The sequence below is a fragment of the Dipodomys merriami genome, unplaced genomic scaffold, assembly GCF_024711535.1.
Source record: "Dipodomys merriami isolate MVZ:Mamm:240054 unplaced genomic scaffold, mDipMer1.0.p SCAF_230, whole genome shotgun sequence".
Taxonomy (NCBI): Eukaryota; Metazoa; Chordata; class Mammalia; order Rodentia; family Heteromyidae; genus Dipodomys; species Dipodomys merriami.
The window spans coordinates 1,314,107-1,335,837 of NW_027203716.1; the positions used below are offsets into that span (position 1 = coordinate 1,314,107).

The following is a 21,731-nucleotide window of genomic DNA, read 5'->3' on the forward strand; positions in this document are numbered from 1 at the left end:
CCAAAGCAATTTCAGTAACATTTAAACACCTTCATATCTATGAATGGTATAAAAATGCTAAGCGCTGAGAAGGGTGTTTTTACTTTCACGGTAGTCTTTGCCATACACAGATCATGAAATATATGAAGATAATATAACTACGGATGCATGCCAGGAGGAGAAAAACCTATTATTAATTTTTTGACAGAGGCTTCCCTTCTAGTGAAAGAAATATATTATTTGATGCAGGATTTCTCAAAATCATATTGCTAGGAAGAACCTAAACAATCATCTAATACTATAGACTCGAGAGTGATGAATTGACTTCCTGAATAATTTACTTTTGGGTCAATTAAAAGCAAGCTTCCAAAAAGAAAGTAGATTTTAGAGAAACATGATGAATTTTATGTAAATAGGTCCTTAGCTGATTTTGTTAATTTGTGAACTAATACAGGGTAATAAAGTACAGCAAGGTAAAAAAGAACTTCACATTGAAATGCTCATTTGTGTGTGTGTGTGTGTATGTGTGTGTGTGTGTGTGTGTGTGTGTGTGTGTGTGTTCATGCGCATAGGAGTATGCAAACACACATGTGCATGTGCTCATGCATGCATTCATCATTCTTGAGGCTTGATAGTGCCTGGGAACTATTCCTCAGCTTCTGTGCCCAAGGATAGTGGTCTACCCCTTCAACCACTTCTGTTTCTTTTGTTTGTTTGTTTAGATAATCACTTGTATTTTCATGCTTGGACTGGCTTTGAACAGTGGTCATGAGATTTCAGACTTCCGTGTAGCTAGTTAAGTGTATTCAGCCTCTGAGTAGCTAGTTAAAATTCTGCCTGTCCTCTATGCTTCACTGCTCTTTTATTCATTTCCTGAGGTAATCACAAGCCTAAGTCATATATATGTCTAATTGCTTTAAAAATGCTGTTACTGCTTGGCACCATGGGCTTCTATCTGTACTCTTAACTACTTAGGAGGCTTGAGAACAGAACCCAGGCCAAAAGTTTAGTGGAATTCCTTCTCAATCTATAGCTGGGTGAATTGGAACATTTCCACCATCCTTCACTATCTAATTACTACGATGGAAAGGACTGTGGATCCAGGCCAATCAAGGTAGCAGGCTGGACAAGTTGATGTTCATCTCGGATGCCATTGATGATGGGAAGGCTAAAAGCACAGATCAGGTCCAAGTTCTTGTGGCAAGGAAACCCCTATACTAAAATGAGCCACTGATATGATGCCAGCCTAGCAAGAAAAATATACCCCAAGTTGAAATACCCACAATTTCCCACAACCAAAATAAATATATACATGAACATTCAAAAAACTGTTCTTTGCTCTAATATCAGCTTTATCTGACTATCATATGATGTGACAGAATAGTTTCTTCATTAAACTTATGATAATTTAAAAAGACCTAAAATATTCTTTCTCCCTTATTAAGTGCAAATGAATGGCAAATTCCCTCATTTCTTACATATTGGACTACCACTATAAATTAATCTTATGTTTATTATTAATAGTAATATATTCTGATTTATTACTTTACTTTGTAACAATTTTTAAACTTTTGGCTTTTCTGCTGAAGTTGAAGTAATTAAATAATATCATCAAATATATTCCTTGGGTATTTATGGCAGTTTTTTACAAAGTTTTTAACCAATGGCTTCTACGAATTCTTAATTGGTATATCATTTGGGTTATTTTTAATTTCAATTTAATTTTATTTTAATGGTAATGTACACAGAGGTTACAGTTACCTAAATAAGGTAAAGTATTGAGTACATTTAATAGGGAAGGAACATTGTAATTCCTTCCATTGAATTTTGTACACTCAAAACAAGAAATACTGATGCTTTTTTTGTTGCTATTGATCCATGGGTACTTTTGCTTTCTTTGTTAATGCATTTTTATTATAAAATCGATATACAGAGGGTTTACACTTAATTGAGTCAACTAAAGAGCACACTTCATTTTATTTTCTAAATTTCAAATTTTGGGCTTAAATGATTTCGTTTCTTTAGGGTAATTCATTTTTTTCAGAGTTGTAGGATTAGTTAATTTATTTTTGCATGATTTTTACACATGTAAATTATTCAGACACATGTATTTTTCTTTTATAATATTTAACATGACTATTTAAACAATTTATTCTTAATTTTTATATGGTTAATGATTTTAAATAAATTTATTTTCTTATAGTTATAAACATATTTGTCCAGGTAACAAATCCTTACTGTATTTTCAAGAAGCACATACTTTATTAAGAAATGCTTCATTACTTGGTCACTTTTTGGAAATAGTTTTACTTGAATTAAAAAAAAAAAAAGTTTGAGCTCGGCATTGTGATTTGTGGCATCCATTTTCTAGCTATGGTGGGTAGTGTAAATAGGGTTTGTAATTCGAGAGATACTGAGAAACTCTGATCTTATTATAAAACTATTCAGAATGAAATGAATAGATATATAGCCCTCGCTACTGTTATATAGGGCACCTCGCTATCATATTCTAAATCTTGAGTTAAAACACCAGTAACATCAATCTTTTGTCAAAATAAAAGGACATTTGTTTCAAAATGCTTATTATTTAAACTTATTGGCAAATATTCTCATGTCTTCTATTAATTTTCAATTTACTTAATCTATTAAAATCCAAGTATATTGTGATTATTTTATTTCTACTAAACTTTTAAATAGTATGAGTAATATTATGATTTCATATATTAACATACTTTTAGTATTTGTGATAATTTCCTCTGTTTAATATGATAATATGAATATTCCAAATGTGTGTATGTGTGTGTTTATGTGGTTTTATGTGGTTTTTGTGTGTGTTTGCTTTGTGTGTACTTTGTAATGTTTGGGAGATCACACCATTGCTTCACACATGCTAGGCCAATGTTTTACCATTGAGCTATACTGCCTAGTTATAATCCAAATAGTGTTGCAAATCATGACATTGAAAATTTCATTCCTAGTATGTTTTTTCAAAATTATATATGATAAAATGTGATCCTTATTCTATCCACGCTAGCAATTTTTATTGTTATTTAGAATATTCCCACTACCTTTCCACTTCCAAAGTCTTGTGTTTGTTATTGATAAATGTTTTACTTTGCTTCTTTTCTCTCTTCATTCTTTTTCCCTTTAGAGTTTAGCTAATTTTTCTCTTATTTCTTTGCGAATTAATTATCATATTCCTATTAAATTTCCTTACATTGTAACAGGTATATACAATGCTTTATTTTCTATTTTCTTTTTTCCCATTTTCACTGACTTTTGGTCCAAACTATTAGATGGATTAAAAAGAAACTTGACTCAGGACACTTTACTTTTCTCCTTTTCTTCTCTGAAGTCTTTCTGTTTTTTGAAACACCATAGCAATGACATATAGCTCCTATGTGTTCCATCATTATTTCCCCTCTCACTCTCCTCTGTTGTACAGCTCAAGTTGTTATCATTCAGTTTGATGATGCTACAGCATTATCTAAGTCTTAACTCATTCCTAAATTAATTTTAGTTGTTTCCAGTATTCACTAAAGACATTTCTCTATGTATAATATCTGGGGTCTTGTGTTTTTACAAGGTACAAAATATGAGTGACTATCAAACATCTAGATATCTCTGTAGAATATTGGTCCACCTGCTCAATAAACTCGTATGTAAATTCAAGGAATACAGGTCAGTCAGAACAATCTTGTAAAATTGTGTAGCTTCAGCCTTCATACTAACTTTGAATCTTATTACCATGTTTAGTAGTGGAGACTAAATAGTTCTACTATAAGAGCAGATACATAGAAAAATGTAACAGAGTTGTCAAAAATAAATTCTTAGTTTTATGATCAATAGATTTTGAAAACTATCCTATGACTTTATGAAAAAAAATAAAATCTTAAATGGGTGTATTGACACTATTGTCTCTCGAGATTTAAAGAATGATCTTAGACTACTACCTCAATCCTTTTTTGTTTTGTTTTGTTTTTTTGACATTCATGGGGCTTGAACTCTGGGCTTAAGCGCTGTCTGTGTGTTCTTCTGCTCAATGTGAGTGCCCTACGGCTTGAGTTACAACACCAGATCTGGTTTTCTAGAGGTTTATTGGATATAAGAGTCTCATGGACGTTCCTGCCCGGCCTGGCAGGGTTACAGATATGAGCCTACTTCCATCCTTATACAAAAATTTAATATAAAAATGATTATCAAACTAAATGTGAGATGTGAAAACCTATAATGCATAAATGTAAAAGGTTTCTAAAATTTTGACATGGAATGCATTAGTGGCTAATGAAAAGCAAAAATAATCTGGATTATATCAAGTGATAGCTTTTCATAATTCAAAGGACACTATAACCGAAGTGAAAACGTATCCAAGAGATACAGGAAACATATTTGTTAATGCTACAATGTTAATGCTACAATATTACTGAATCTTAAGTATTTTTATATCTTCTAATTCTATATAAATTTTTCCCGAATAGGGTATTTCTTTAAAGAACATATGTAAATTGATAGTCAATAGGAGGAGCAAATGAAATAAGTTCCTCTTTAGTATCTAAGAATAAATCAAAAGAAAGCTCACTAGTATGACCATAAAATAAAAAGATTACACAAAATATAGTAGTGCAATTATGGAGAAATTGATATACTCCACATAGCAAATCAATTTGTACAATACTACAATCATTATATCAAGCAAGTTTTCAAAAGGTCAAAGAAAATTTACAGGATATATTTATTACACTTCTATGTATATATTAAAGAGAAGTAAAAAACTTGTTTGGACAGGGAATATAGCTCATTGACAGTACACTTGAATAATATGTGTTAGAACCTGGAAATAATCCCCAAAAACAAATTTGAAAAGACACACTATAGAGGATGTATGCTGGACAAATTCCTGTAAGTGAATTTTATATCTATTTTAATGTCTGTTCTAAAATTTATGGCATTTCTATTTGAAGAAATGCAAGTTTGTGAAAATTAGGCTTGGAAAACCTATTATTGTACAATTTACTTCCAAAGCACTACAATGTATACAATAAAAGGAGATTATATATTGCATGTGAACTTCATGTCAGCAAAAAGGAAAACTATTGTTAAAAATACTTCACACAAATTGCAGAATACCTAAAAAGATGTTTTCACTGTTGGCTAAAAAGTCTTTGCAAACTACAGCGTTTAAAACAACGATGTGATTTCTGTGTTTTTTGAGTTTTTTGGTCGTTTTTTTTTAGTTTATACAGAGATAACTCAATCAAAAAGTGTATATGATAACTGTAATATCTAGGAATTATGCATCACTTATAAGTAATTGATAACCTTTTCTGGAAGAAACTTTTAGCAAATGACAAATGACCCAAATCTATGCATCTGCATTCTAAGAAAGTCATATGTTACTTCTTCAATCCAATTGTATTCTCTACTTTGCTAGGAAAAAAATTATTATCAAGGTAAGAACCAATAGCAATGAAAAGAATAAAAATACATAATCATCTTGACTTATTTGTGAAAATAACAAATGAAATAAAACAATTTCACTTAAGCAACTCCAATATTAGTACATATAAAGATGTTCCTGAATACCAATATCCATTGAATTTTTGGAATTTTAATTTCGACCAACATATAAAAACTAGAACAAGAAAACAAATATAGTCTTAGAGCAAATCAGCCTTCGACTAATTTTTTTAATTGTTTTGAAATTACAAAAGTATTGATACACTGGGAAGGGATGTGAAGGGTAAACAAAGGAGGAGGCTGCAGTGCTTGATAAGAAATGTACTTATCTTGCCCATGTAATTGGAACCCGTGTGTACAGTATGTTCACAATAAAAAATAAAATTTTTTAAAACAAGTGAGGAAAAGGAAAAAAAGGAAAAAAAGAAAAAGAAAAGAAAAAAAAGAATTGATACCATTAAGAAAATGATTTTTTCCTATGGAAATCAATTTAAAATGTTTATTACTTATTATAACTCAAATAGCAAACAAGAGTATTTTTATACAATCATTACAAATATCATTTTAATACTATAATAAAATAGAATAAAAGACCAGTCCCAATATATTATCATTATTCTTAATTCCTAATCATTACCTAAATACCTTAAACTGAATAGTCATGTCTTTAACATAAACATAAATATTCTATAGGTTTTACTTAACATTTTCCAGGGGAATGTATTCATGTTTCTAAGGAATGTTCACAGCAGTTAAAAGGTGCTTTTTTGAAATTAATGTGAGGCACAGAGGTAACTCCTGTTTTTAGTGGTTAAATGGAGATAAGAATTGAACAAGTATTTTTTTTGCGGGATGGAGGGGTCCAGTCGTGGGGCCTGAACTCTGGCCTGGGCGCTGTCCCTCAGCTCTTCAGCTCAAGGCCAGAGCTCGATCACTTGAGCCACATCGCCACTTCCAGCTTTTTTCTTTTTGCTTATGCCGTGCTGAGGAATATAATCCATGGCCTCATGCATGCAAGGCAAGCGCTCTACCACTAAGCCACATTCCCAGTCCCCTAAAAAGTACTTTCCTGTCTGGGCTAGTTTCAAACACAATTCTAAGATCTCATTACCCAGAATCGCTCAAATTATAGGCGTGAGTCACTTGGTTTGATGTATTTTTTTAAATTTAATTATGTTTTAAGATTTTTGTTTCACTATAATGTACATCGTTCCACACATAAATTCAAATATATGTATTTATTTCTGATGACAAATATTCTCTAAAATGTATGTCTTTCTACATATTATATGTATATATATATATATGTATATATATATTGCTGAAGACAGACTTCCTCTAAAACTTTTATGCTACTATTTTTTGACCTTTTTCATTTCAAAGATATACAGTCTATTCTTCCAAAAGTTTCCTAGAATACAATAACTAATATTTCAATAGAATGTATAATCTATTACTTTCAAGGGAATTTTAGAGATACACATGATATTGCAGTAACATTTACAGTATATTACTTGAAATAATTCTGTTGCCACTCTTAAATATTTGTGTGTAGTGGTGGGGAGAGAAGAAACTAATTCATACTGGTTAGGAATTTGCAATAATTCCAAAATCTATTCCATAATTTGTTATAAGCACATAGTCAATCTACCTGTTAAGGTTTAGTTTTTTTGTTTCTTTATTTGTGCAGATTTTTAATATGGATGCATGCACAGTGGCAACATTAAAAATATTAATCCAGATTTTGTGGATGATTTATATTTCTCTTGGGTAAACTAATGAGCTCCAAGAAAATGTCCATAAGGTGCCTTTCAATTCTAATATCACTGTTTGTCTTAAAATGCTTTAAATTCTACACACTTTAATGTGGACACAGGGTCATATTGTGGAACTTTTCTCCGCAGAGAGTGAGCACTACCCTATTGCTTAACATGGACAATGTACCTTCATACATAGACTGGGCATGTGCAAAGAAGAAGTGGTAGTTGAACAATTTTCTTAGCAGTTTTTACAGATGAAATGTAAATAGAGCAACTACGAACTCAAAAGGAATGTGCAAAGACAAGGGCACAAAGTAGAATGTGCCAAGAAATGCTGAAGTATATTTTTAAATAATGTGCTCAGGTGTGAGGGTGTGTTCAAAGTACAGATTCAGACAATGTACTTGGATATCTTGGGGGGGGGGACTGCTTTAACCTATTCTGGGATAAATGTACAAGTACAAGCCGCTAACTCTGACTCTAATCAGACACAATATCATCAACTAGGATAAATTCCAACTGCAAAGTAAGAAAAAAAAGGCTTATCACAGTTAGTGTTCAGGTTGAAGCAATGGCAATCACATAACTTTTCTTACAAATCTTCCATTGTTTTGGAGCATTAAAGTAGGAAAAAGCCAAGTAATTATTTTGCATGTACCTAAATTAAATGAGATGTATTCTATTGGTCTCTCTTTAACTTGAAAGTTATAGATTATGTCTTTTTATACTCTATCTTTGGACAATGATCTGCTGTCAGTTGTTTTCTTCTCGTCCCCTTCTTTTGCCCTTCCACTTACATAATTGTTATTTAAAGAGACATACTTAAGCTTGCATTTCTAAATTCTTCAAAATTATCTGAACTACTTTATACTTCTGGCAGCCTCCTATATCTTTCTCAAGGGACATATTTTTGACACTACCATATTTATCTTCTGATATTGGATATCTTCCTGCCTAATTAAGTGCAAGATATACATGAGACTCAACCAGATTTCTCAAAACTCCTACCACCATAAAATCCTATCTTACTTAGAAATCATGCTTTTAGAATGTCTGGGGAAGTGGCATCTCTCATTTTTGAATGACCCTAAGTGATAATTACATGCCGTCATGTTTTAAACCAATATGCGACTCAGTAGATGAACTAATTGACAAAATGTGGTTTATGTATGCACGGTGGAATTCTTTTTTTTTTTAATATTATTTTATTTTATTTGAGAACATACTGTACAGAGGGGCTACAATTACATGGGCAGGATAATGCATACATTTCTTACCAAGCATTGCAGCCTCCTCCTTTGTTTACCCTTCACCTCCCTTCCCAGCCTCCCCCCTCCCCCCACCCAATTATACCCCCCTCCCCCCCCGACATTGTAAAGCTGGTTTTGACATGACATTTTGTACTTCTCATTGTTGCAACAGGTCCACCTGAATCCTTAAACGACTTGTTTGGCCCCATCTCCTCCACATGTTATACTGACATCAAATATAGTGAAAGCGGGGGTTACACTGTGGGGGAGGGACATACAAAGCAACAAAGAAATAATCTTATAAATGCGTTAGAAACATATGCATGAAAGAAACGAGAACATTAAAATACATATTTAAGGGTTCATTTTCCTAACATCACATTATCTGACCTTTTCCGCTTGACTCATACCTATACTAGATATTGCAAATAAGGGAAACCATGGGACCTATGCTTCTTTGGGCCTGGCTTACTTCACTTAATATAATTTTTTCCAAGCCTTTCCATTTCCTAACAAATGGGGAAATGTCATTCTTTCTGATGGAGGCATAGAATTCCATTGTGTATATATACCACATTTTCTTGATCCATTCATCTACTGAGGGGCATCTGGGTTGGTTCCATATCTTAGCTATGGTAAATAATGCTGCAATAAACATAGTTGTGCTGGTAGCTTTAGTGTGGTCTTGTTGGTAAACATTTGGGTAAATGCCCAAAAGTGGGATTGCTGGATCATAGGGGAGATCTATGTGAAGTCTTTTGAGGAACCTCCATACTGCTTTCCAAAGTGGTTGAACAAGTTTACATTCCCACCAACAATGGAATTCTATACTTCAAATTCATACTGAAATGGAAAGACTTGGAAAAATCCTACAAAGTAAAATAAACAAGACACAAAGAAATAGATTCCGTTGTTTCCTCATTTGTAATAAGTAGGAAATGTCTAGGATAGTGCTAGCAGTTGAGCAGAATTGCTCAATAACTATGTACGTATGACCATATAAGATGATGATGAGCAAAATGGACTCCTGGATATGGGAACAGAATTTTCTGTTTGTGGTTGTTGTTTTTAATGTACTATGTGATTCCTTTTTTCTTTTGTGTTTTCCCTTTGGTTTATCCCTGTTATATTTGATTTCAATATCCTGTGTATTGTATATACATTTATCTTAATTTAGCAAGGGAAGAGGAACAATGAAATGGCAAGACAAAGAACAAAGGGCAAACCAATGCAATAGCAATACTCACAAAACAACATGTTGGAAATTTACATTACAACTTATGTGGTGTATTGGGGTAAAGGAAAACTGTGAGAAAAATGAGGGAGGGGTAAAAAAAGTAGCACATATTATGTATTCACTACCTTATAATTACTGCAACCCCTTCTATATATAACCTTGACAATAAAATTAAATTAAAATTGAGCTGTATAAAATATAATTTCACTGTATTGGTATAGTAATTTTATTCTAAGTGTATTACCTTTTTAAGAAATGAACATTTTGGCTGCTAATTTGATTTAATTATCCCTTTATGAGAGGGTCATCAACTTGAATATTATCAAACAATACAATATTTTTAGAATATACTTGTCATTATTTTGGAAAAAAAATTGTTTTAGTATTGTCTCATACTAAAACAGAAAAAGTTCAATTCTATGGAAACACTTAACTTTTCAAACTTAATAATTGTTAGGAGGACAGAATATATGTGTTCTTCAACATTCCTATTATTACTAGCTATTCATATTCAAATTCTGAACATGCCACACTAGAGACATTCAAAACAGTACCTGTTTGCATTTTATTTAATTCTGTAATAAGTGCAGTTTTCAATGAGGCGTTACATATTTAAATTCAACAGAAAAAATAACCACAGTCTGGTAGAAGTTAAAACGATGAAGTATCTATATTAATTCCTCTAGAGTAAACATTTGTTTATCAAGTAAGCCATTATTTAGATAACCATCAATCCCAAGATTTTATGCCATAATGTCATCCTAGCTCAACAATTTCCAACTTGTAATGTGCACGTTAAAATTCCTTAAATTCACAACATGACTAGCATATAAGTATTGTGAAAAATACTACACTACTGCTAATGTGATGCCCTTCGTACACTAAACACTACACTAAACTTTGCTGCATCATTTTCCACCCAGTGTTACCCTTGAGATCAGAACACTTGCAAATATTATTTATAATTACATATTTTATCTATCATAGATAATCAGGAGATCTGAATGTCTGAATATTAAGATCTGAAGATTCTGGTTCAAATCCCACCCAGGAAGGACGGTTCCTTAGATGCTTACCTCCAATAAACTGGTCACGAAAAGCCTGACACAAGTGGCACTGAGGTTCAAGTGGTAGAGCAGTAGCCTTGAGCAAAAACAGGCTCAGGAACAGTGCCCAGGCCTAGAAGTTAAGCCCTAGGACAAACCAAATAACAAAAACAAAATAAAAACAAACCCTAACCGTAGCATTTTTCTCATTGTATACAGAGGTACATAATTAAGGAAATTTCTTCCTGTGTTATGTATTGGTAGAAAAAAAAAAGATGTCACGCAATTACTCTCTTCATACCATGTTACACCAAAGTCTCAAAAAGTTGCTCTTTTGGTAAATTTATAAATTAATAGTATCAATTTGTTGACAACTTTATCTAGATTATTCACATTATCATGTTACTTATGAACTGTTGAAATTAACTGTTAACTAACTACTAATTATACCTTACTTGAACTAATATTTTAGGCAAATAGAATGCCATAATAATTTGTGAATTTGTAAATTAAATCTTCTACTTAAAAACAATTTTATACTATCCTATAGAATATTAAATTACAAACAAAAATATTTATTTTAAATCTAAATTCTTATTTAGCCAGGTCTACAAAGTCCTACATTAAATGAACTTTCCTATTTCTCTAGGCTTAAGCTTTTGTAATCCAACATTTCTTTAGAATCTAACAAAATGATGGTTGCTTTTTCAAATTCTTGGTTGGGAATCATGAGCTCTTTTGCATCTAGTAATATTCTGTAATGAAGGCGACATTTAAACACAACTGTAATATTCTGTAATGAAGGCGGCATTTAAACACAACTGAGGATTATATGAGTTGCGTTTCAATAGGAAATTTGACTTCTCAAAATATATTGACAAATTTAGCCCAAATTTCCAACTGTGTATTCCTTTCTGGCTTATTTTTTATTCCTTTTTTGTTTGTTTTATTGAGACAAATTATACTACCTAGTCCACTGAAAGTATCACTACGTCATTCCACTCTCTAATCACCTGTCTTATTCTGAGTGCTAGAATTCCTGGCTTGTATCACATTGTCCTACAATAGTTTTCTTTTTTTATTTAATCTAGATACAGACTAGCAATTCTGAACTTCTCCAATAATATTTTCCGTTAGACTGATGGCTCAGATTGTTCATGTACTATATTCAAAGATGTTCTAACATTTGAAACAGGATATGAACCTTTTCAGATGCTGTGAAGGGGTCTCTGATTCATTCCTCCCCGGATCTGATCCCTTTATTAATGATGAGTTGACTTTCTTACTATCTTTGTTCTCACCTATGTAATATTCTCAAGCTTTTTGGGGAAATTTCACTTGAGGACTTTCTAATATTAAAAATTATCACTTGATTTTATTCTTACTAAGGATATATTTTCTAACTTTTCTACATAATCTGACAGTTGTTCCATATGTGTGTTTGAACATATAAGTGCCTCTGTGTGTATGTGCATGTTTGTATGTATATATGTATGCAAAAACCTCAAGCTCTTCTTCAGCACTCTTGCTCATAACTAGTATTCCATCACTTGAGACATTCTTCTAATGCATCTTTTGGCCGGTTAATTATAGTGTCTCAAAGACTGTTTTGCCCAAGCTGGATGCAAACTGAACTTCCCAGACTCCTTTACATTCTTAAGTTTTATTTCTCCAGGGGTATCAACTTTTGAACTACAACCATTTTTGTGAGTGTAAAATCTAATCTGTTTCACAGATTTGTATCTCGAGTTCATATAAAGACAGATGACTATACACATTACTTATGCTGAGTATACACTGTTAGAAATGTGATCCTAAGCAGGTTTCAAGTGGTTCACACTGGTAATCCTAGCTAATTAGGAGGCTGAGATCTGAGGATTGCAGTTCAAATCCAGTATGAGTAGAAAAGTTTCTGAGGCATTTATCTCTAATTAACCAACAGAAACCTGGAAGTGGTGTGGGGCTCAAAGGTAGAGAAAAAGTTTTGAGCTGAAGAATAGAGGGACAGGGCCCAGGCCTAGATTTCAGGCCCCACTACCATCAAAAAAAAAAAAAAAAGAAAGAATAGAAAAAGAAAAAGAAATGTGATCTTAGCCACTAGTTCATTGCTAGTATAATTCCTGTGCACTCGACATGGCCTTTTTTCCAGTTAAGTCCATGGTCTTATATATGAATTGCTTGGAACCAGAATTATTCTTCCATTCTACTTTTTACAAATTTGAATGATTAGCTATAATGATTTAGAGCTATTAGAAGAAAGAGAGTGGTCTCATCCTTCATGTTCCACTTAGTAGTAATGCTTTCTCTATGTCACTCCCATAGATCTGCATACTGGCCATGGCTTTATTATTTCAAAATTGTCTTATTTGCAGAGTCTTCTATAGTGTATAGAAGCATTTTACTTAAATACAGAATTTCTCTTCTCCTATTCCTATTGTTTCTCCTTCTGTTACCTTATGTACACTTGGGTAATACTACACAACACAAACACTGAAAAAATTTTTCTGAGAACCTTCTTCTCACTTAAAATAGGTCTTTTTTTAAAATTTCATGTAATTTTATTTGAGAAGATACTGTACAGAGGAGTTACAATTACATGGGCAGGATAATGTGTACATTTCTTACCAAGCATTGCAGCCTCCTATTTTGTTTACTCTTCACATCCCTTCCCAGCCTCCCCCCCCCCCAATCCCAATCCTTCTCCTTCCCCAACTTCCACCTCGCCCCCCGCACCGACGTTGTCAAGCTCGTTTTGGACATGACAACTTGTACTTCTCATTGTTGCAACAGGTCCACCTGTATCCTTAAACAACTGGTTTTTCCCCATCTCCTCCACAAGTTATACTGACATCAAATGTAGTGAAAGCAGGGGATATACTGTGGGGGAGGGACATACAAAGCAACAAAGAGATAATCTTATAAATGCGTTAGAAACACATGCATGAAAGAAAAAAACATTAAAATACACATCTAAGGGTTCATTTTCCTGACATCACATTATCTGACCTTTTCCGCTTGACTCATACATATACTAGATATTACAAATAAGGGAAACCATGGGACCTATGTTTCTTTGGGCCTGGCTTACTTCACTTAATATAATTTTTTCCAAACCTTTCCATTTCCTAACAAATGGGGAAATGTCATTCTTTCTGATGGAGGCATAGAATTCTATTGTGTATATATACCACATTTTCTTGATCCATTCATCTATTGAGGGGCATCTGGATTGGTTCCATATCTTAGCTATGGTAAATAATGCTGCAATAAACATAGTTGTGCTGGTAGCTTTAGTGTGGTCTTGTTTTTAAACATTTGGGTAAATGCCCAAAAGTGGGATTGCTGGGTCATAAGGGAATTCCATGTGAAGTCTTTTGAGGAACCTCCATACTGCTTTCCAAAGTGGTTGAACAAGTTTACATTCAAACCAAGAATGAAGTAAGGTTCCTTTCTATCCACATCCCCTCCAGCATCTGTTGTTGTTAGAGTTCTTGATTTTTGCCGTTCTAACGGGAGTGAAGTGATATCTCAATGTTGTTTTGATTTGCATTTCTTTTATGGCTAGGGATGTTGAACATGTCTTCATGTGTCTATTGGCCATCCTTCTTTCTTCTTCAGAGAAGTTTCTCTTTAAGTCTTTCACCCACTTATTTATTGGGCAGTTGTTTCTTTGCGGATTTGTTGTTGGGGGGTTTAATTTTTTGAGTTCCAAGTATATTTTAGATATGAGACCCTTGTCCGTTGTATGGCTAATAAATATCTTCTCCCAATCCGTGGGCTTTCTATTGATCTTGCTAGCTATGTCATTTGCCCTGCAGAAGCTCTGCAACTTTATGCAATTCCATTTGTCCAACCTTTCTTTGATTTGTTGTGTTTCCGGGTCTCTATTCAGAAAATTTCCACCTGAGCCAAGGAGACCTAGGGTTTCTATCACCCTCACCTAAGAGAAAATAAAAATAAGAGCATTGTAGTATAAGAAACAAATTATATTAAAAGATGCCAATATAAACTATCATGAACAACACACACCTAGTATTTGTTTCTCATACCTGTAACACTAACTATAGCAAGGATTATATATGTGAGCCCGAGGCACCAAGCAGTTCATCATTTTAAAAATGTCTATTTGAAGACAGGTGCCAGTGTCTCATGCCTATAATCCCAGCTACTCACGAGGCTTAGATCTGAGTATCACAGTTCAAAGCCAGTCCCCATAAGATTCTTATCTCCAATTTGCAACTCAAAAACCAGAAGTGGCCTGTGGCTCAATTGGTAGAGTGCTACTTAATTTGTGCACAGAGGCACAGGGAAAGTGCCCAGGCCCTGAGTTCACCCCACAACTGACTCAAAAAATAAATAAACTTTTTAATGGCTGAATTTCTTGTGAATTAAAATGACAGGTGTGGTATACAATTCTATAGACTACAACAGATTTCGTTATATTTGCAGTTAGAAAAAGCAACAGCACCTAACAGTTTTTTTTCATAAACTGGGGCAGACTGGTCTTTAATTAGAGGAAATTGCTGGACTCATATATAGTTTTTTTTGGTTGGTTTTTGTTTTAATTTTAGAACAGGATGAGAAACATTATTTCTGCCAATGGTCATTTGGATATGTTTAACATCATTCACAGGCCATGTAGAATTAACAGTAAAGACAAGACACAGTCAACTGGCAATAAACCTACTCGTTTTTATGCCATGTTCCAAGGGAATTGTTTAGCTTATATGTCCCTATGGCCTATAGTTTCCTATTCTTGTTTTAATCAAAATACAAGTATGTTCTACCAATTCAGATTTTAGCCAGGCAATATGTAGTATTAGTGCTAAGAGTCGAGGAAAATTGTGACACAACCAGGGAAGCATAAAACCAACACTTTAGTAGCTGGACACTGAAGACTCAGGCCTATAATCCTAACTACTCAGGAGGCTGATGATCACAGTTCAAAGACAGCAGGAGTGAGAAAATTTGTGACTCTTCTCTTCAATTAACAACCAAAAAGCCATAAAGGAAGCTGGGGCTCCAGAGGTAGAGTAGCCTTGATTAAAAAACCCAGGGGCAGCACACAATCATGATTTCAAGCTGAAGGTCAGGTACACAAATAAAAAAACAAAACATCAACAACAACAAAAAAAGAAACTGGGAGAAAGCTAAGGAAAGGATGCCATTGTCTATAAGAAAAATATACACATGACATGAATTGTGGAATGGTAAACTCACTGTACACACCTTAGTAACAAGTACATTTAAAAAATAATCTGAGAAAACCCAAAGCCATGGGCCTTATGATGTGCATCTGCTTTCCAGAATTTCAAAGTTCCATCATCTGAGCTGGTACCTCACGGGTTGAAGCCCAGGGAGATTAGTAAATATGAGGGAAGAGATCTTTTCAGAATGTCCCACCAAATCTTTGCTTATGTTAGGCAAAAAACGAAACAAAGCAAGGAAAATAGACTTTAAGGTTAATTAGGCTGCTATTAAAGATTCAGATGTTGGTATACTTTGTGGAAGGGAAGGGAAAAATGGTTTAAATAGGGATGCAGGTGGAGCCATTGCAACACTGAGATGTACAACATTTTATGTCAAAAAATGAACTTTACAAATTTGGCGGGGGAGGTGGGGGATGGGAAGGGATAGGAAGGGGAAACAAAGGAGGAGGCAACAATGCTTCATAAGAAATGTACTCATTACCTTTTCTCATGTAATTGTAACTTCTCTGTATGGTATTTTCACAATTAAAAAAAAATTTTAAAAAAGATTCCAGGCAAAATTATACTGTTACATGATAAGTTAGTACATATGTTTTGTAGATACTGAACACACATGTGTCAGAAAAAATATCCATGGATTCAAAACTGGAAACACTGAAGTGTCAAATCCCTCATAAATCCAAAGACATTAATTGTTGGAGATTTTAACACACCACTCTCCCCACTAGATAGATCAACTCGGCCAAAACTCAACAGAGAAACCACAGATCTAAACAGCTGCATAGATCAACTAGATTTAACAGACATTTCCCGAATATTTCACACAGCAGCATCAGAATAAACGTTCTTCTCAGCAGTACATGGAATATTTTCTAAAATAGACAACATTTTAGGCCACAAATCAAACTTGTCCAAATTCAGAAACATTGAAGTTATACCTTGCATTCTCTCTGACCACAAGGGAATAAATTTTGAACTCAACACCAAAAGCCACCAAAGAAAGTCCAGTATCATATGGAGGCTGAACAACACACTGCTGAATCACGAGTGGGTCATGGAAGAGATTAGAAAGGAAATTGAAATGTTCATGCTATTCAACAAAAATGAGCACACAAATTACCAGCTACTCTGAGACACAGCAACGGCAGTACTCAGAGACAAGTTTATAGCTCTGAGCTCCTACATCAACAAATTGGAGAGATCTGAAACCAACAATTTAATGACACATCTAAACCTCCTTGAAAAAGAGCAGCAAGTTAAACTCCAATCCAGTAGACGGAAAGAAATAATTAAAATTAAATCAGAATTAAATGAATTAGAATCAAAAAAAACTATAGAAAGAATCAACAAAACAAAGAGTTGGTTTTTCGAAAATATTAACAAAATTGACAGACCCTTAGAAATCTTATCAGAAAAAGAAGAGAATACACCCAAATTAATAAACTCAGAGATGAGAATGGAAACATCACCACGGAAACAACCAAGATTCTGAACATTATAAGGGAATATTTCTCAAAACTTTATGCTAATAAGTTTGACAACTTGACAGAAATGGACCATTTCCTAGCAAATATTGACATGACAAAACAAAACCAAGATGAGTTAAACCAGCTTAACAGGCCAATATCAAGCATTGAAATAGAAACAGAAAATAAGAGACCTCCCAGCTAAGAAAAGTCCAGGACCAGATGGTTTTACAGCGGAATTTTACAAGGACTTCAAAGCAGAGCTCACACCCATACTCCTCCAACTCTTCAATGAAATTGAAAGAGAAAGTTCACTACCGAACACACTCTATGAAGCCATCATAACCCTCATCCCAAAACCAGGCAGGGACTCATCAAAGTAAGAGAAGTATGGAACCATTTCTTTGATGAACATTGATGCAAAACTTTTCAACAAAATTTTGGCCAATCGACTTCAACAATTCATCCAAAAAATCATACACCACGATGAAACAGGATTCATTTCAGAGATGCAAAGACGGTTCAATATACGCAAATCGATTAATATTATACATCACATCAACAGGAGCAAGGATAAGAACCACATGGTTATCACAATAGATGCAGAAAAAGCATTCGACAAGACCCAACACCCCTTTATGATGAAGGTTTTGGAAAAATTAGGAATCCTTGGGACATTCCTCAATACAATAAAGGCTGTATATGACAAACCTACAGCCAGCATTATACTTAATGGTGAAAAACTAAAGCCATTTCCTCTTAACTCAGGAACAAGACAAGGATGTCCACTCTCTCCACTTCTCTTCAATCTAGTAATAGAATGCCTTCCTACAGCAATAAGACAAGATGCAAACATAAAGGGGTTCCAAATAAGGAAAGAAGAAATAAAACTCTCCCTCTTTGCAGATGACATGATCTTGTATTTAAAGAATCCCATAGACTGCACTCCCAAATTTCTCAAACTGATTCAAAAATTTGGCAAAGTAGCAGGGTATAGAATTAACCCTCAAAAATCAATGTCTTTTCTCTATGCGAACAATGAGAAAAGTGTGGCTGAAATTAGGAAACTAACTCCATTTGTAATAGCCCCTCAAAAAATAAAATACCTAAGAATTAACTTAACCAAAGAAGTGAAGGACCTCTATGATGAAAACTTTAAAATCTGAAAAAGGAAATCCAAACAGAACTTAGAAAATGGCAAAACATCCCATGCTCCTGGATTGGAAAGATTAACATCACGAAAATGGCATGACTTCCCAAGGTTATCTACAAATTCAATGCAATACCTATCAAAATTCCACCCTCATTCTTCAAAGAAATAGAAGAGGCAATCCAAAAATTCTCATGGAACAATAAAAGACCCCGAATAGCAAAAATGCTCCTCAATGGAAAGAACACTGCTGGAGGAATATCAATACCAAATTTCAAACTCTACTATAAAGCCATAATAATCAAAACCACTTGGTACTGGCACAAGAACAGACCTCAGGACCAATGGAATATAAATGAAAACCCCGAAATGAACCTACATGCATATAGCCAACTAATCTTTGATAAGGGAGCTAACATAATAGAATGGAAGAAAGGCACCCTCTTCAGAAAATGGTGCTGGCAAAATTGATTAACTACTTGTAGAAAACTAAAACTAGATCCTTATATATCACCCTGCACCCGAATCAACTCCAAATGGATTAAAGACCTTGGAGTCAAAGCAGACACTCTGAAAACATTACAGGATGGAATAGGAGAAACCCTAGCTCTCCTTGATTCAGGCCGAAATTTTCTTAATTTAGACCCAGAAATCCAACAAATCAAAGAAAGGTTAGACAAATGGGATTGCATGAAGTTGCAAAGCTTTTGCATGGCAAAAGTCATAGCTAGTAAGATCAATAGAAAGCCCACAGATTGGAAAAAGATCTTCACTAGCCATACAACGGACAAGGGTCTCATATTTAAAATATACTTGGAACTCAAAAAATTAAATCCCTCAACAACAAATCCTCAAAGAAACAACTGCCCAATAAATAAGTAGGCTAATGACTTGAAGAGAAACTTCTCTGAAGAAGAAAGAAGGATGGCCAATAGACACATGAAGAAATGCTCAGCATCCCTAGCCATAAAAAATGCAAATCAAAATAGCATTGAGATACCACCTCACCCTAGCTAGAATGGCTGTAATCAAAAACTCTAACAACAACAGATGCTGGAGGGGATGTGGACAGAATGGAACCTTACTTCACTGTTGGAGGGAGTGTAAACTTGTTCAACCACTTTGGAAAGCAGTATAGAGGTTCCTCAAAAGACTTCACATAAATCTCCCCTATGACCCAGCAATCACACTTTTGGGCATTTACCCAAATGTTTACAAACAAGACCACACTAAAGCTACCAGCACAACTATGTTTATTGCAGCATTATTTACCATAGCTAAGATATGGAAGCAACCCAGATGCCCCTTAGTAGATGAATTGATCAAGAAAATGTGGTATATATACACAATGGAATTCTATGCCTCCATCAGAAAGAATGACATTTCCCCATTTGTTAGGAAATGGAAAAACTTGGAAAAAATTATATTAAGTGAAGTAAGCCAAGCCCAAAGAAACAAATGTCCCATGGTTTCCATAATTTGCAATATCTAGTATATGTATGAGTCAAGCAGGAAAGATCAGATAATGTAATGTTAGGAAAATGAACCCTTAGATAAGTATTTAAATGTTTTTTTTCTTTCATGCATTTGATTCTAACTCATTTACAAATTATTTCTTTGTAGCTTTGTATGTCCCTCCCCCACAATACAACCCCTGATTTCACTATGTTTGATGTCGGTACAATTTGTGGAGGAGATGGGGACAAACATGTTGGTTAAGGATACAGGTGGACCCGATGCAACTATGAGAAGTACAAGTTGTCATGTCAAAAACGAACTTTATAACTTTGGTGTGTGGGGGGCGGGTTTGGGTGGGGGGGCGTGCAGAGGCTGGGAAGCGATGTGAAGGTTCAACAAAGGAGGAGGCAGCAATGCTTGATAAGAGATGTACTCATTATCTTGCCCACGTAATTGTAACCCCTCTGTAGAATATGTTTACAAAAAATTAAAATTAAAATTAAAGAAAAAAGAAACACTGAAGTGTAAGGTATATTAATTAGGTAAGTTTCATTAGGTAGCCATCGAAAAAAACACCACATGGTATTCAGTCAGGTAAAGTAGTTTATTTACCTAACTGCTGCCCATGCCATACATGGCAGAGCGGCATGTAAAAAAAGGTGGAGCAACCTAACCTAGTGTCAGGACATATCTAGGCCAAGGATTGGATGAGAAGTGTTACCAGAGCCTGACCAGGTTGTGACTTAGCAGGAGGGGGAGGTGGCTATCTCCAGGTGTGTCAGATACCTAGGTAACACATAAAGGGTGGAAACAGCCAAGAAATGGGGGGGTGTCTGCATAGGGTCTGCACGCTGGGGCAGACCTAATACCAAATACAGGTAGTTCCTCTGGCATGTGACTTCTGACTCCATTCTCTATCACTTTCTTTCTTTCTTTCTTTCTTTCTTTCTTTCTTTCTTTCTTTCTTTCTTTCTTTCTTTCTTTCTTTCTTCCTTCCTTCCTTCCTTCCTTCCTTCCTTCCTTCCTTTCTTCCTTCCTTCCTTTCTTTTCTTTCTCCTTCCCTCCCTCCCTCTCTCTATCTCTCCTCTCTTTCAATCAACCTCCCACTCTCCTCTACCTCAGTATTCTCAACTCTCAAATAATGAACACTTGCTGAGTTGAACTCACAGGCTGGGAAGAACAGCTCAATTGGCAAATGTGAAATTTAATTTAATATTTCCTCACACCTCTACCACAGGTCACTGGAATCAAATTGTGAACACTTAGCAGCATGGCATTTCAAGCCTTTTGGAAGAGGAAAGCAAGCAAATACATTGCATTCTGTGAGGTCCACCCAGGGAAGATGAGGCAGAGTCCTTCCTCCTCTTGGCTAAATCCCAGCCCAGTTTCTGGATCAGGAGAGGTGACTGCCTCCAAGTGAACCAGGGATCTATATGACACAGGTACTGAGCAGCAACTTAGCCTCTTGTGGTGCTGAGATGAATGGCATGATTCAACATGATCCACTGTTTTGTTGAGATTGATACTTCCTAAATTTTTGGTATATATATATATATATATATATATATATATATATATATATATGTATGTATTTATATACTAAGTGACATGTAAATAAAATAAAATGAATAAATTACAATGAATAAATTTAACGAACTGATACCATTTGCAAATAATTATTGTACCTTAATAAATTAATGTCTTAAAGTATCCAATGC

The 21,731-nt window shown here is 34.4% G+C and overlaps 1 long non-coding RNA gene across 2 annotated transcripts in view; it reads left to right on the forward strand.

Moving 5' to 3' along the window:
• Window positions 1-21,495, forward strand: part of LOC138835208 (uncharacterized) — a 53,406-nt gene extending 31,911 nt beyond the window's left edge. For both annotated transcript variants that reach the window (XR_011374509.1, XR_011374508.1), the window contains exon 3: window positions 21,251-21,495. This is a non-coding gene — a long non-coding RNA (uncharacterized lncRNA). The remainder of the gene's footprint in view (window positions 1-21,250) is intronic.
• The last annotated feature ends 236 nt before the right edge of the window (window positions 21,496-21,731 follow it).